At 48.6% G+C, this 16,487-nt stretch overlaps 1 protein-coding gene across 2 annotated transcripts in view; it reads left to right on the forward strand.

Annotated features, from left to right (window-relative positions):
- Positions 1-16,487, forward strand: part of MTUS2 (microtubule associated scaffold protein 2) — a 351,967-nt gene that overhangs the window by 20,252 nt on the left and 315,228 nt on the right. The window contains exon 4 of one of the 2 annotated variants that reach the window (XM_054220594.1): positions 4,520-4,666. The gene's annotated coding sequence lies outside the window, so the exon portion shown is untranslated. Of the gene's footprint in view, positions 1-4,519; positions 4,667-11,833; positions 11,931-16,487 lie in introns of those variants that run through there. The other variant, XM_054220605.1, reaches the window with a different exon arrangement.

The raw sequence follows: 16,487 nt of genomic DNA on the forward strand, positions 1-16,487 counted from the left end.
CACATATTGGGATGACTTCTGATTGTGTATGTTGATAATGTCAATAGTGGTTTTGGGAAGAAACATCAGTTGTCACCGTAAAGCAGATGTCACCGTAATTAGGAGCTATACATACTGCTCATTATTCAGAACAGCAAAATGAGCATGCCCAGGTTTGTTTGTTTACTTCAAGTCTGATTTCTAGCTTGGAGACCACTTACGGGATAAGAACCACTGCCAGATGTCCTCTCATCTCCTGCCTCTGAGATTTTTTTAATAAATATGGATGCTCTCCTTATAGGAAATGAAATGAACAGTATTCCTTCCAGCAAGCGGTTAATCCTTGGGAAGGAATTCCTGAATAATACATACAGCTTTTACCCTGACATATGCACTGTGGTCTCTAACTGAATAACGCAAGGAGGTTGCAAGTAAATTTGCATCAGGTTAATTCTGAATTTATTTTAGCTCATTCTACACTTTCATTGTAGTTTCTGTTTTTTTCCATGACTTGGTTCTTCCCAGATTTTTTTTTTTTTCCCTTTTTTTTTTTCTTTCTTTCTTTCCCATACATAGTATATTGTCCCATGCTGCTCCTATATCCGCACACTCTTCTAGAATGGTTCTCCTCCACCTTCTTTCTCCCCAGGAAGAGCTGCCATGAGCTCCACCAGATGCCACGGCTCGTTCTGGACACCTGGGCATGGTCAGAGAGGGCTGGGCAGTGGGCTGAAATGGAGAGGTGGTTAGTGGGAGGGTGCCTGTGAAGAGCTATGCTAACACTTTACCCACACTTCCAGGTGTAAACGATGAGGGAGGACTCAGTGTGGCAAAGGATCAGGCCCACTGGGTCAGGTGGAGTAATGGAAACACAGGAAACTTGGGCTGAGCTTTGCTTATGTTTTCAGATGGAAGCTAATAAAACATTTGCCTTTTGAATCTCTTGGATTCCTAATTCCCTTTGGCCAGTTTCAGCCAAGTTTAATAAGGAAATAGAAATCTCGTATATCTCAAGTACCCACCCATGTCATGAAGGCAATAGCCAAGTACCCAATGTGCTCCCTCTGTGAGGACAGGTGAGTTGACTTGCATTAGTAGACATCAGAGAAGCCACACAGCCTCAGGGTGCTCTCAGCAGCCTGGCTTTACCCCAGGCAGCCCGCGCTGGGGTCACCCTTAATTGCAGGAGAAGCTTTCATCAGACGCCTCACCTTATGAAACAGGTAATCCAAGCAGGCGGTACCAAGCCTGGGGAAAACAGGCTCCAGCAGCAGCTGTAGGCTTGCGCTGTTCATTAAGTCTTACCAGGGCGCACCGGAGGAAAACCAAGGGGGTTTTCCATACCCCTGGGTGCCCCCCAGCTGCAACTGGGGCTCAGATGTGAGGGTGAACCCCAAATGAGGGTGACCGTGTGGACACAGCCGCCGCTGGGATGGGGGGCAGAGGACATCAGAGCAAACGGGGCAGTGGCACAGATTTACTGCAGTGGCGCAGATTTACTCTGTTTTTTCTCAGATGTTTGATAAAGATCCACATCTGCCTCAGCATTTACAGGGGTCAGGAGCTGGTAATTCCCTGCCTGCCACCGTAATCCTTTTTCCTTAAACACAAACCCTGGAAACTGTGAAGCTGACATTTCCTATAGCACTTTTACGAAATTCGTAGAGAGATAGTAATCCCCTTATTCTGAGGGGCTTAGAGTTGAGTTTGGTTGACTACAATACCTAGGACAACAGGTCAAGTGCCTGAAATGAAAAGTTTTGTGAAACAAGTCTGTGCTGAAGAGGAAAGAAGGTAAAGAAACAGAAGGGGGAGAAAATCCCATTTCAGACCTCCGACCCTCTCTGGAGGACTTAATTATAAACCTTTTCTTCACAGAAGAGCAAATACATTATGGTTTTTTAAATGAGGATTTTTTTTTTTTTGTCGCTTGCTTCGTAGTCCACGCAGCCTCATTGCAGAGAAAGTCAAGCGCAAAAGGCAGTATCCGAAGGGAAACATCCACTGTGAAGGAGGCTGCCCGGTGGCCTGCCCTGGGGGAGGCTGTATAATAAATGCTTGCAAGGAGCCCTGGAGCAGCCTTTTTTTCCCTGGCTCTTGGGGAAGCCGGAAGAAAGTCCTTATCCCTCAGCTGTCTCTCTTCTCTATCGCGTACAAACCCTCTGGAGGCTGATGATGCCCCGGCACTGTGATAATCCCTGAGAAACCATCAAACCTGCACGGGCAGATGGGCTGGGGACTCGGCTAGCCTCGGCCTCTTCCAGCCATCCCCTCTTCAAACTGAAGTCCCTGTTGGCAAGGAGCTACCCTCAGCATCTGCAGGGAAACCTCAAGCCCCATGATGTCTCTGCAGCAGAACTTTCCCTAGCAGAAAGCAAAGGAAGAAAGAACCTTAAATGCTCCCTGAAGCCCCCGGGGCCATTGATCACAGGCTGTGGTCCCAGTTGCTGCACCCTGGTGCACAGGGAAGCATGAGATCAGACGTTTGACAGTAAAACACTGAAACACCATCTCTGAAATGAAGGGTGTTACTGGAGGGTACCACAAAGCCAGAGAAGCTTGGCAGATAAGAAGACAAGACAATGACACACAAGACAGCACAGGTTTTAATATAAGCCCTGTGTAAAAAATGATCCTTCTTGTAAGATTTTCAGTTGTCTGCAGCGTGCAGAAACCTCTTCCAGGGCTGAGCCCTCTTCTCACCGCTCCGTCTCTCTGTGCTGCTGGACTGAGCTGCCCTCAGGAGAAGGGCTGCAGCCAGTGTGTCACTGCTGCTTGCCAGCCTGCCAAAGCATTCTCCTGCCTTGCAACCTGTCAGATTCACTGTTATAATTTTTCCTTCTTCCACTTCATTTGCCATACTGTTTCCTGGAAGACAGCCCCTGCCATTCAGGGCTACTGCTAAGCCCCGCTGTCAATCATATCTCCACAAACCTCATTATTCTGCATCCACGCAAGTGTCAGTTCCCTTTGCTTTCCTGGCTGTGACTGTGCGGCTGTTTTTTTCCTCCTGGTCCATTTGTGCTATGTTTTCCCCCCTCACATGTTTATGCACAACAAGTTTTCCCTGAAAATTACCTGCTGCAGCTCTGCCAGCAGTTGAGTGCTATGGCTAACAGCAGCTCTACTGTAAACCAGCTGGTATTTTCTTTAGTGCTGTTATCTAAATGTACTCCCAGGAAATCTAGCTGATACCATGATAAAGCTGAGATGGTCCTGTTTCTGATTTATTCTTGGTTTTTACAGTTCACAGCTCTCCCAGGAGGAGATGCAGAGAAAGGCATTTGTGTGCCTGTAGATCTACCATTGCTCCGGCAACGCTGGCTTGTCTCGGCCAGGACTCGACTGTGCTCTGTATTCCCTGGTCACCACTGTCAGGGTGCGTCCTGAGCTGTGAGACTTCAAAAGAAGCAATCCTACCAGAAATTAACCTTCTGTTAAGAAATTACTCTGTTCTTTACCTCCTCTATGAATACTACATGTCTGATTTATCACAGGTCCAAACAGGGAGAGCTGGAAAGAGTTGGACATAGTTTCCTACTGCTGACTTGCAAAGCCCTGGTGAAAATCAGACAAGCAGGCAGATGACGAGACTGCCTTTGGGCATGATTTTACAACAACCTACTCCAACCACTGCATTGCTAGCAAACTGTACAATGGGAATGTCCAGCAGGCCTGGCAAGGCCCACAGCCCTCTGTAGAAACACCTCACCGCAGTGCAGTCTCATAGCCGACCTGCCTAAGTCCCCACAACCAGCCTGGCTCCCCAACAGCGTAAACACTTTCAAATACAAAGCTCCGTTTGGGTTTTCCTGTTCACCCTGCAGCAACATTCAGTGCCTCAGGAACTGAAATCATGGGCCTGGAAGAGCTGTGAAGTGCCTTCAGCCCTTACTTTGGCTACTGCGTACAAAGCATGCACAGCCGTACTCCTCCTTCCCACTGAGAATGTCCTCCTGAAAAGTGCGAGCGTTGGCCATGCAATGGATAGTGAAGCAGTTTTTCCCATCAGAATTAATGAGCAGATCACTGTTCGAAATGATCTTGGCTGCTTCATCTGAGCGATGGAGCACCCAAGCATTATCCTCCGTTTCTGCCCTTCACACTTGATTGACTTTACTGATCTTGATTCATCTGAGGAAGATGATGCTGAATGTGGCTGTTCAGAAAGAGGCATTGAAAATGCTCACAGTAAAAGCTGTGTGCTGTGTATTCACGCATGGGTATGACAGCAAAGACAATGGACTGCCTGTACACCCGCCCGCCCCCCCCCCGGCCAGGTGATGATCTGGACAGTCCTGCTCCTGCCTCTTTATCCTCTACATCATTTTACATCGTTCTTGTGTATGTAAGCTGTATTTCTTAAGTCCCTGGTACCTCCTCCCCTGTCCCATTAATTCTAAGGGAAAAACTGCTTCGCTACCAAGTGAATTCAGTCACTTTACCAGTGAGGCTGAATGCTTGATGTAAAATTTCTGAGATCGTTCTTGCTGCTGTTTTTTAATAGTCACATCTTCTTTCTCTTCTGCCTCCTCCTCAGATGAATCAAGAGTCAATCCAGGTGAAGGACGGAGAACGCTGTAGTGAAGATGGTCGATGGAGCAGGGGCTTGAACTATCAGTGGTGGATCTCCAAAGTGATGGATAGGGATGTAACGGACAAAGGGGAGCTGCTGGAGGAGAGCTGGGTGCATACATACCCCTAACTTAGCTTTAACATGCTCTTAAGTTTACGTCCAGGTCCTTCTCCCTACCTGTGGTTTCTGAACAGGGATGCATCTCTGCTTTCTGCACAGGTAGTTCCCTTCTCCATCCACTGATCGTACAGGACAACTCAGCTACACATGTCCTTTCATTTGGCCATTTGTTTCTTTGTGTGGGTGGAGAAGCAACATGGCTGGCATGCAATGTTACCTTTAAGTGAGTGCTGTTGCATCCCACAGCCTGCAGCCCCTTCTTCTGCTTCTGCTCCCTCACTTGTGGAAGTGCAATCGCTTGTTACATTGCACAGGGACTGATTTTCTAAAACCATTTTCTTGAAATTTTTAAAACTGCATCTCAGTTCCCTAAGCCAGCCTGCAGTGTAGGCTGTGAGCTTCAGCGCTCAGGCTGTGGTTTCACAACTGATGTTAGGTGGAGCAGGGGCTCCCACTGGCCATCCTTCCCCCCGCCCGCTCCTTCCCACCCCGTTCCCTGCGCATCCCCCAGCCCGGCATGCAGGGAGGAAGGGGAGCTGGTCTGGCCGTTGGGTAGGGGAGGTTTTCCGGGTGACCAGCTGCCTTTTAGTCAGCAGAGCTACGTGATACAGCTGAGCAAATCTAAAGAGCTCTGCCAAAAGTCCTTCTCCTCTTTGCTCCGTGTCCTTCTTTCCTTCTTTCCTGTTCCTGCTCTCCCCATCCCACCCCATGTACCAATGCTGGCACTCACTGAACCCCTTTGTGGGGCAGTTCTGTTTAACGACCTGGCAGAAAATGACCTCCCCACCCAAAAAAAAAGACTGGTGGTGATGCCAAGGCAGCCCTCAATGAGAGTCTTGCCTCCTCACCTCCATCCCGGGTACACTGCAGCCTTGTTGCTGATACAGCTCAATATGCTAACTCAGGAGAGGGCGGATCACTTGGCTTTTGCTGTCATGTTAGTTTTTTTGCCATGCTGGGGTGGCTCAGAGCAGCTCCAACAAGTGCTGGAGCCACTGTGAGGAGACCAGGACCGCAGTCCTGCTGTGCAGTGAAGGCCGAAGCGGTTTGAGCAGGGCTAGTGAAATGAAGAGGCTCGGGCACGGGTCGGACCAGCAGCGGGGCTGCAGCAAGCGCAGGATCAGGCTGGCTGCTAGCCTTGGAGGTGTGGGGACAGAAGGGGAAAGGACTGGAGAATCAGACCTTCCCACCCCACCCACGGTCAGCAAGGTGCCACTTGGGCACAGTGTGTCACTCACTCGATGGCAGCCCGATCTGGGTGAGCAGCCACCAACCTGCACTCGAGGTTTAACATCAGAGATTCTTGTTCTCCCATTCTGGGCTCTGCTGGTCTCTAAATCCCACCTCCAGGCAGAGGAGTGGGAGGGAAGTGGTTCTGCTGGGATGTGACCATCCTGTTGTCTGAGACACTGCTATTTGAATGGGAATTGCCCGGATCTAAGGACCCCCCGTTTTCTGTGGCTCAAAAGGCACTAGATGCAGGCCTGCAAACAGACTGCTGGCTACATATATGCAGTTGCATATCCGTATATTTATGCATATATGCATGCAACTGCATAAATCCATGAGAATTCATAAAATGCCAAGAGTCACACTGCTCAGGCTGTCACAACAGTTGAGTTTTCCTCAACTGGAATGTCTCCTCAACACAAATCCGGAAAAAAAAATGAGAACTGTATATATGTTACTTAAATTGTGCAATCTTTAGTCACGATGATTAGAAATTATTCACACAAAAAGTCCCCTTTGTCCAAGCAAATGTGCTCAATTGTATTTATTCAGATAGGAAGTCGATGTGTTGAGCAAGCTGCCATTTTTATCTGACCGCAATTACTCTTCTTCATGGTTGGCATTCCTCAGGTCTCATGGGACAGATTTCTTCCATGGTGTCATTCACAAGAGCTCACATCAAACTGCTTTATCATCTGCCTGCAGTGTTTCGCTGCTGTTATCAAGCAGTAACACAGCTCAGAGAGGCAACTATTGTGATCCCAGAAGACTTTGAATTTATGGCTTAAAATAATCCAAGCCATTTGAAAAGAGTATTTGAAGTCATCCTCACCGCTTGGTTGTAGTCCACTCAAAAATGAGCAGGCTATTGCTGCTAGCGTGCCTAATGCAATATATTTTTGCAGGGTTTTCAGTCACTAGTAATTTGAGCGTACAAGATAGTCCTCAGAATTTGAATAAAAGAGCAATCGACTTGTTAGATTAAGTTGATATTTTTCTGGCAAGACTGTTTGCTTTACATGATAGATTTGCTCTGGCTGCAGCCTTTTCTTTCTCATTAAATTAGCCAGCCAACATTTACAGATGAGGGAATCAACTCGTTTAGCTGTAATTTAGATAGAGTTCCACTACATCTTTACAGCACGTGTTTATTCGGGGAGTTGTGACAAAGCAGTCTCTCCCCTGATGAGAAGAGCAGCAGTCGCAGTCAAAGCCACCTCCTCGGCGTTTATCGAGACACAAGAGTTGTCCCACTCTAATTACACTGATAACAGCTTAAGTGACAGTCACCCCTCCTGTTGATGCAATAGGGAAGAGCTTACGTTGTTACAGCTATTCAAGAGCAGAAGATACCCAGGTCAGTACCAGACAGCTTCATTACGGCACAAGTATGTCAGCACTTGGGTTTTCGATGGTGTAACTGAAGTTTAAGATGGCGCTTAAATACAAATAGATGATGGGACTACAGTAATTATCTAAACTAAAAAAAAAAAAGTGCAAAAAATCATACTTTCAACGGCGATCATTTTGCTGGTAAAATGTGTGTGGCCCAGACCTGGAAGACTAAGGAAAACTTCCCTTTGGAGATGGTAGCTTTAGCATCTTACCCAGCCAGATGAGGGCACTGGGCCGCAGGCGGGCTGTCAGCTCCAGGTATCCGTGTGTGCTGGATACCTGCCCGCAGGCAGCAGCCCCCAGCCCTTCTCCCTGCCTGCAGCAGGGAAAAGCCCTCAGCTTTTCCGTGTGCCCTCAGCTTTTCCGTGTGCCCTCAGCAGTGCTCGTGCTCCCGGCAATGCAGCCCAGGAGCTGCTCTGTGGACCCTCCCTCGTGCAGATCCGAGCTGCGTCCTCCCTGGTACAGAAAACTTTTAAAAGTCTTCCAGAGCTAATACCCTTAATATGATCTTGATCTCGGCATACAGGGGTGAGGCTTTTGGCAGGGGGATGACTTTTTTTTTTTTCTGGCTTGCATTATTCCCGGGTAATCCGCAACGCTGAACACCGGTTGTGCCTCTTGCTTATTTCTGCAAAGAAATAAGCCTTGTGCCGCCTTCTGGCATCACCAGCTCTGTATTTACCACTAAGTAAACAGAGCCAGGAACCGCTCTCTGATCCCAAGGCCAAGTGACACAGACTGGCTATATCCGTGCTGCGTAGTGCTTGACCCTGGTCTCCAATCTGGCAGCCCTGTGGCCCTAAGACATTGGTATTAATGTGCAGATATTTCCCTTCTTTTTTTTTTTATATATTTAATTTATGCTGTCTGAACTAATGCAATAGCTGTGCTGCAGCCCACAAGGGTGGTGTTTTATTGCATGAAACAGGGTTTGTATTGCATGAATTGGGGTGGGGCAGGGGGGAAGTCTGTGGCTGCAAAGCCTCCCAAGACAGGGCTGGGAGACTGTGCGGGATGAAGGAAACGGGAAGCAGTGCAATCCCATCTCTGATGCTTGCTGGGAACGGTCCCTCCTGCGTGCCACCCCCCAGGCTGTGCCCAGGCACCGCACGCTAACACGCCGTGTGGATGACTGGCAACCCAGCTTGGTTCCTGGTCCCATCATGTCCCTCAGGGCAAACACAGCCACTGAGATGTCCCGCTGCTTGTTTAAACACAAGGGATGAAGCCTGGATGCACAGCAAAAGGTGCCTCCAACTGTGCCAACCATGCCTTATGGATGGAGGAAGACTTGGGGAGCTCGCCAGGTCAACCACGGCCATGGCATGTGGTTGCTCCGTTCTCCACTTCCATCAGGGCCGTATCCAGTCCTGTGTGGTCACAGACAGGCTGTCCCTGCTCTGGGCCATGGGTTCCTCACTGCCTTGTATTTTCCAGGTCTATGTGTGAGGCTATTCTGCCACCTCTCTGTAGCTGCAGCAGCTTGTTCCTAAATACATCAACAAAGTGGTTTCAACTTGAAACTATGCTCAGAACTGCTCTGCCTACATTTATAAAAGCCAGCTACTGCTTCAGTTTCCCATCATTTTTTCTCACTCTTTACAGTGTAAGCGGCAATTTTTTGTTATCCCTTCTGTTTGTTGGAGTCGCATAAGAAATCTTGCATTGTACGTGTATATGGGCTACAAATCTTTCTTCCAAATGTTGAAGAAAAACAAGTTTATGTGAATTATCTACAGCAGATAATTTCACTTCTGCACAGAATCTAAAAATAAAGTGGAGCCCACGTTCTACAGCTACGTAGCTTTTAATTAGCTGTAATAATAGCAAGAAATATCTTTTAGAGTGCAATAGCTCCATGATCAGAAGTCAAGTGCTGGGAGTGATAAATGTTTGCAAAAATGTTCTATTGAGGGAAGAAACTCAATGCCGACATGTATTTGGTTTTTTTCATATAATAGGTCTTGGCAGGCTGATTAATGTTTTGCGTGAATTTGAGCTTTCTCAGTTATTGTCCCTGTTTTGATACAGCCAGTGGGTCCTTTCAAGCAGTAACGTAAAACGAGGGCAGTGAAAACCTGCCTCCTCTGTAAGTCTCCGTCACCGACGCTTTCATGGTGATGCCTTTGGACACGACAAATGGCACTGCTGCTTTCTGAAAATGAGCGGCTGAGGTGCTGGGCGGTTTCGTTCACTTCAGAATAAATAATATTCTGAATTGTGAACCGCGGTGCGGTCTCCTGTCTCCTGTCCTGCCCGCTCTGCTGGGGGCTGGAAAACTCTGGCAGAGCTGGTGGGGGGGCTTCATGCCTTAAACCACCACAGCTAAACCTGCCAGCGCCTGTCTCGTCCGGGTCCTCCTTTGTGCCAGCCGGAGGGATGCTCTCAGCGACTTTACCAGCTGAGATGCTTTATCTTCATTGTCTCTGTAACTCAAGCGTAGCATTTTTAGTCCAGCGTGGTGGGGCTGGGGGTGGGGAATGCAGCTTTTTTTCAGCAGGGAAGACAAACCTTAAAGGAAGGTCTTTTAAGGATAAGAGACTCACTTATGGTGCCACAGGGATCGTACTTGGCACTTCCAACTGCAGACAGATGCGAGCACAGTGTGTTTGAGCACAGGCAGAAATAAGGAAGTTATTGCGTTGCCGGGAAATAAGGATATATCCTATGACAGTGACTGTCCTGCTGTATGAGGCTGTAACATCAGCCTGATCAGATGGGCACTGAGTAAGGGAAGCCTTTCCAGGATGCTATACCGGATCCCAGCTGCCAAAGGGCCAGGCTGGGGCTGGGATGCAGACAACAGACATTTCTGCCCAGGTGTCCCCAGACTCCCAGGCACTCGCTGTCTCATGCCTCTGTGAGTAGGTCCTGAGCTCCTGGCTCTTCTCCTGGTGCCTCCGGGCATCGTCGCGGGGACTCCCAGGCAGGAGGATGCTGTGGAGCATCTGGTCGGCCTCTCGAACCGGGAACCCCTTCACCGCCCCCCTTCATGCATTTGCCCAGAGGACTTACTAAAAATTAATTGAGTTGCCCAGCATTAGACACAGATCATAAAACTCCCATTTGATCTCGTGCCTGCTGCTGATTTTAACAGCTGATTGAAACAATGAGCACTGTCTCATCGGGAATATAACAATACTGACAGAGATAGCTGTAACACAGGCCGTACGTGTAGATAAGGCTTCAAAGGTACAACAAAGAGCCTCTGCCTATATCACAACGTTTGCTTCCCTAACGGGAGTAAAACCCCTGAGCAAGAGTTTAAGTATAGCAAAAGTGATGATTACTGTTTGAGCTACAAGTTTTGCTGAAAAGCAAATTTGTGTGTCTGCTTATTTATTTAATTATTTTCTTGTTCATTTGAAAGTGAAAGAGAAATTAACTTGGAGTGAGGGAGAGCTGGAAGGCAGCCAGACAAGGAACGGCAAGCCTTGTGACGATGTCTGGTGTCATCTGCGGCACCATTATGCTTCCCTGGCAGGCACTGACCCATACGTATATTCCCAGAAAAATACCCATTCAATAATCCACTATAAACCACCTATTTGTTTACCGGGTGTTAATTTGACTCTGTGATCAGGAAAAACTGGCAGAGGCAGAAGTGTCCCACAAATGCAATCATGAGAACTTTTATTATCATTCTGCAGAGAGGGACCTGGGAGTCCTGGTGGACAACAAGTTGACCATGAAGCAGCAACGTGCCCTTGTGGCCAAGAAGGCCAATGGTCTCCTGGGATGCATTAAAAAGTGTGGCCAGCAGGTCGAGGGAGGTCATCCTCCCCTTTTCTCTGCCCTGGCCACATCTGGAGTACTGTGTCCAGTTCTGGGCTCCACAGTTCAAGAAAGACAAGGAACTACTGGAAAGAGTCCAGCGGAGGGCTACAAAGATGATCCAGGGACTGGAGCATCTCACTTATGAGGAAAGGCTGAGAGACCTGGGTCTGCTTAGCCTGGAGAAGAGAAGACTGAGAGGGGACCTCTTCAATACTTATAAATATCTAAAGGGCAGGTGTTAAGACGATGGCGCCAGACTCTTCAGTGATGCCCACCAACAGGACAAGGGGTAATGGCCACAAGCTGGAACACAGGAAATTCCATCTCAACGTGAGGAAAAACTTCTTTACTTTGAGGGTGGCAGAGCCCTGGCACAGGCTGCCCAGAGAGGTGGTGGAGTCTCCATCTCTGGAGATATTCAAAACCCGCCTGGACGCGTTCCCGTCTGTCCTGGTTTGAGGTGCCCCAACCACGACACTGTCCAACCTGCTCTGGGTGACCCTCCTGTGGCACGGGGTTGCACTGGATGATCCCCGACGGTCCCTTCCAACCCCCGCCATTGTATGATTCTGTGATTACCTACATCGCCACCCCTGCCGTGGTGCCTGTGTCCCCCACGGCCGGGGCTATGGGTGACGGCCGGTCCCGCCGTGCCCCCGCCCGGGGCGGCGGCGCAGGGGGCGGCGCGGTCCGGCAGGGGGCGCTGCTCTCCGGCTCGGTGCGGCGGCGGCGGCGGCGGTCGCTGCTGGGCGGCTGCGCCCCGCCGCTATATAAACACGGACCGCGACCCGCCACCGCCCCGTCCTGCCGCCGGGAGGAGGAGGCGGCGGCACCGGCACCGGCGCGGAGGCAGGTGAGCGCCGACCGTCCCCGCCGCCCGCGCATCCCCTGTCCCGGGGATGCTCCGCGGGGCGGAGGCGCCCCATCCCTGCCCCGCATCGCCCTCGCCGCCGCCTTCAGGGGTTGGCGGGTGTCCCCCCGCCGGGGATCCGCTCTCCGCTCCGGCTGTCTGTGCAGCCCGCGGGGTCCCGGCTGCCCCGCCGGAGCGCCGCGGCCGGGGGACGGGACACGGGCAAAAAGCGGTGGGAGGTGGGGGGTGGCTCCTGCGTGGGGGGGGGAAGGCGGATGCTGGGAAGGCGGCAGGTCTGTGGGCTGCTCCTCTCCGCTACCTGCGGTGAAGGCACCGCGTCCGGCTGGTGAGACAGCGAAGCGAGCCCAGCTCATTAAGGTGGATGATACGTGCTATCAAATCTCTTCAGCCAAAAGTTTTGAGGATGCTGATAAAAGGACTGGCTGAAAGGGGCATCGCTTTCTGCGCGGCATCTGGGCAAAGACCAAAATTGCCCGGTTTTATACCAGCCACGCGTTAACGGCGTGGCAGTGCGCGGGGAGCGGGGTCCCGGAGCGGGCCGGGGTCGGGTCCGAGCGCCGGGAGCGAGGTCTCCATCCGGGACCGAGCGCTCGGCACCGGCGAACGGCGAGTTCGGGGCAAGTGGCGAGTTGCAGCAGCCCACCGGCTCACGGTGCTAAAGCTGCAGTTACCCCCTGCCGTGGGGTTAAACGCCTTCCCGTTATTTTTCTTAAGAATGGTGACAGATAAAGCAGCTACTGTGAATTATAAGGTAGCGTTTTGCTGGGAAGGGAAAGATAAATTAATGGAAGACAGGGCAGCGGGTCCAGATCTCCCTGCTCAGATAAAACATCTTTCTGCTTGAAGAGCTGTTCATCTAGGTTGGTTGTTTCCAACTCTGTTTAGGTGAGTCTGGGTACATTTTTGCTCCTCCTCACTTCACCTCTATTGCTACCTTTGCCTCTGCTTCTTTCTCCCTGGTCCCCATCACTGTGTCCCAAAGGTAACAGGAGTGGGGAGGGGGCTTGTGTGCTCTGCCTCAGCCTGGGCTCCCTGTGAGCATCTCTATTATAGGCAGCCGGTGATCCCTGATTGCTCTAAACATGAAACGGGCAAGCCAGCAGGAGCCTTGACATTTATCATTGCATTTAAAAACGTCAAAGATCAAAAAATTAATAAATGTCTCTCTCAGCGGGCCAAGCATTAAAAATATTTACTGATATTAAGGCATTGGTAGCAAAATAACTAAATGTCAAGTGTTTGCATACAGGTTAACTTTGCAATGGATGACTGCATTAAGGAGGCACTTGGCAGCAACTGAGCTGGATATAATATGATGCATAAATGCCTTGCTTTGGTTTGTGTGGTTTCATTGCCTTATGCTCTTTACATTCAGTGTAGTGTTTGTGGGTTTTATTGTTTCTCATCCCCAATTTCAAGCAGGGATGTGGGCTTTTCTGTATCCCCTGCTACATAAACTCTTTACCAGTCTGCCCTTTTTCAATGCAATTAAATATACCCGGCTACTTGTCTCCTATCGCTGCAATCTGTTGTGGAGGGCAGCACAGCCTGTGCTGCAGCGTGTAGCAGGGAGCTACATGTATGCAAATGAGGCTTAACTTCTCATTCTGTTTTATCTATCATCATATTATCATCTTAATTTCTGCAGAAAAAAATCCTATCTTAAGGTACAAAAGGAGGATTCTGTAAGTGAACCTTTGAGCAACGCACTGTGAGTTTGGAAATTACTACCAGAGGTCAGGAGTTGAGAAAATCTTTGTGAATCTGGGTCTGTGTGGTTTATTTGAAGTAGCTTTTGATATAGTACCATGTCTTTCCCTATTTTCATCTCTTTAAGGACAGAGGTAGGTATATGGCTACTGATCTAAGAAATTACAGGTGTAGGTTTGGGTCAGATTGGTAGTTTTTCTTTCTTTACAGCAAAGCTTCTTCTCTGGTAAAGTTTTCTAGGGTGTTGTCTGTTGTATTAGTGATAAGGACTGTAATAAACAAGAAAGTAGCTTAAAACTCATGGTCTAAATTTCTGGAGTGTATATTTCTCTGGGAAATAAGTTTATGGTATAGCAAGCAATGCTAGATGTTTAGGAAGATAGTGGGGAGAAAAGAGCTAGTAGCACATCTACCGCAGAAGTGCGGTTCTCCACATCTGTAAAGCACAACAGCGCATCAGAGGCTGTGCAGGGACCTCAGTAACAGTGAGAAATAGTCCTCCCTCCTAATCAGTTAGGAAAAACAAGGCTTTCAGCTTCCAGTGTATTCTCAGTTTCCTAAGTTCATGGAGAGAAGTACCAGAAATCAGCGTAGGACAGAGAATTGCAGGCAGAATTGTGGGCTCCGATGAACTGTGCTCTCCCCAAAGAGTCGTAGAATGGTAGATGAAGTGGAGCACAATACGGTAGAGACTTGTCCACAGTGATCGGTTTAGTATTTGATCAAATGCTCTGGAGGAGAAAAGATCTAGGCATAATAATGGACATCTCAGTAAAGATATTTGCCAAAAGGCCCGCAACAAAGGCTACAAAAGGATCTCTTCCCCTCCCCCCCCGGCTGGATGCTGAGGTTTGCTAAAAACTACTGAGGCACAGCTGATGTAGCAAATGCTTTCCCCGCACAAGTATTGCATTTTATCATAGGTTATTTATAATTATACTGGCCTTGTTTTAATGCAACTTTTACTGAATGCTCTGCAGTCAGTTTTGTTAAGGAAGTTATAAGTAGCTGAAAGTGCGTGTGAGTGTGTGAAAAGTCGCAAAGAACAGCAAAACTTCAGGGCATGATGGTTTGTTTTGTACACGAGATTGCTATTGCAAACTTAAACCCATTGAAACAGTCTTTCCTCAGGAAAGTAATTCTGATGGGTTTTTGTATAGCTTGTTCTGGCATGATCCTAATATAAATAGCATCCTCACGAGCCTGGGAACACTGTCACTCTCTGTTGCTGGGTATGCATTTGATGCTTCACTCTCTGAAAACTTTTTTTCTTTTTTCTGGCCACTGCCATTATATGGGAACGTCTTGCTGTTCTGGATTTTCCAGTGGGGGAACTGGGAAGAGGATAAGGTCCAACACTTCACCCAGAGTCACCGGAAAGATCTCCAGAGTACAGCCAAGTGCTGTAACCACCTGACTGTCCCCCGTCATTGGTTTCATGAGAAAAACCTGCTTAGTGAGGGTTTGTGGGGTAAGAAGCAAGAGGGGAAATGATTAGCTGATATAAATTGCCATAGCTTCACAACCAAGTGATTCATACCAATTAAAGGTCTGTCCCATATTAATCTGTTATGATACAGAACCAGGTTAGTATTTTGCAGCCAAAAGGCAACACTGAAAACATCTGAAAAACAGGTCTTAAAGGGCTGTCTGGAAGACTTTAAGCAGTCACCTTAGTAATTTCTTTAAAGAATTCTATTTTCATTTTCAATGAAGTGGCCTCAAAGCTGGCAGTCAGGCAAATGGCTTCAAAGCTCCTGGGACAGTGAATCTTCAGGTTTCAGGGCGGGAACTGTTGTCTGCTCAAGGCAGGAACTGCCGTTGCTTTTGTGGCGTGGTGTGGCACACACGTGGTGCTGTGCAGGGAGTGGTGTCAGTGGCGCACTGGCTGGGAGGTAAGGACATTCAAGTTATCTTCCTGTGTAATTCTAGTAAACTTGGTTTAAGACACTGCTTTGGCTTCCTTTCCAAAACCCGGGAAGAATACGCTGGCCCACTCTTGCAGGGCGTTTGGGGACTGTTGATGGAGAAGTCCATTTTGTTCCAGCAGAGGCATCCACATCAAAAGTCTCTGCAAATGACTTAATCCTCAGAAGCATCTGGTGTAGCAGCAGTTCCCAGGCTTTTGCTGTTGGTGACATCACTGACAGATCAGTGATTTTATGCAATCCTCAAAAGTAGCAAAAACATCAGCTGAAAAAATTCCTCGGATCCCCCTGCCAGCCTGCAATCATGACTCTTAACTTAGATGATGGTGTAATACAGGTTGCTGCTCCTTATGTGAGCCTGAGGGTTATTCTGGCCAGAGATAAACTTCTTTGAAACAGCTATTGAATGGGATGCAGAGTTGGAAGAAAGACGTAAACTTGTTCTTTGCACAGCTGTGAGTTTCACTTCATGGGCATAATCACCGAACGCTTCCAGGAGAATGACTTCCCTTTGAAATCATAGTTAAAAAGTAAACAAGCATCTAAACCACATGCTGGGCTAATTAGTTTCTCTATCAAGTTTTACTTTTTGAATTTTAACTATTTGATAGCTTATCTTAAATGAGTTGGCTTCTGTGTTCATTACCCCCACAGGGTGCTCTTAAGTTACGGCAAAATGCTAAGGCTGCCAAAGAGCCGGTCTGGCAGGCAAGGATAGCTTGGAAAGAGATGCTCCAATAGTGCTCTTGCCCGCTGGCATGTGTTGTCTCTGACAAGGTTTGCGTGGGGCACGGGGAGCTACCACCTCTTAAAGCCACCTGAGATTTTTTCAGTCCAAAGCAGTCTAATTCTAATTCTCAAGTTTATACTGCCGGAAAAATACAGAGCGACAGGATGACTC

Source organism: Rissa tridactyla, chromosome 1 (genome assembly GCF_028500815.1).
Source record: "Rissa tridactyla isolate bRisTri1 chromosome 1, bRisTri1.patW.cur.20221130, whole genome shotgun sequence".
In the NCBI taxonomy this organism is placed as follows: Eukaryota; Metazoa; Chordata; class Aves; order Charadriiformes; family Laridae; genus Rissa; species Rissa tridactyla.